This window comes from Ipomoea triloba, chromosome 16 (assembly GCF_003576645.1).
Source record: "Ipomoea triloba cultivar NCNSP0323 chromosome 16, ASM357664v1".
Taxonomy (NCBI): domain Eukaryota; kingdom Viridiplantae; phylum Streptophyta; class Magnoliopsida; order Solanales; family Convolvulaceae; genus Ipomoea; species Ipomoea triloba.
The window spans coordinates 17,819,911-17,820,466 of NC_044931.1; positions in this window are offsets into that span (position 1 = coordinate 17,819,911).

Sequence of the window (556 nt, forward strand, 5' to 3'; positions counted from 1 at the left end):
AATTAGGCTATCAACCTTTACCTGAAAAATCAATTAGGCTCTCAAACTTTTAAAAATTGCAATTAGGTACATAAAAATGTCAATTTAGTTCATCAAGGAATAATTACCTGTTAGTGATATGTAATACCAGGTAAACGTAAATGTCACTTTTTCTTGCATAAAATGTGTCAATTAGGCTATCAACCTTTATCTGAAAAATCAATTAGGCCCTCAAACTTTTTAAAGTTGCAATTAGTTACATAAAATTGTCAAATTAGTTCATCAAGGAAGAATTACCTGTTTGTGACCTGTAATAACAGGTAAATATAATGTCACTTTTTTTCTTGTTTTTTTTTGCATAAAATGTGTCAAAAAGGACATCAAACTTTACCTGAAAAATCAATTAGGTCCTCAAACTTTTTAAAGTTACAATTAGATAAATAAAAATGTCAATTTAGTTCATCAAGAAATAATTATCTATTAGTGACCTGTAATAACAGATAAATGTAATGTCACTTTTTTTGCCTTAAATGTGTCAAAAAGACCATCGAACTTTACCTAAAAATTTAATTAGGCA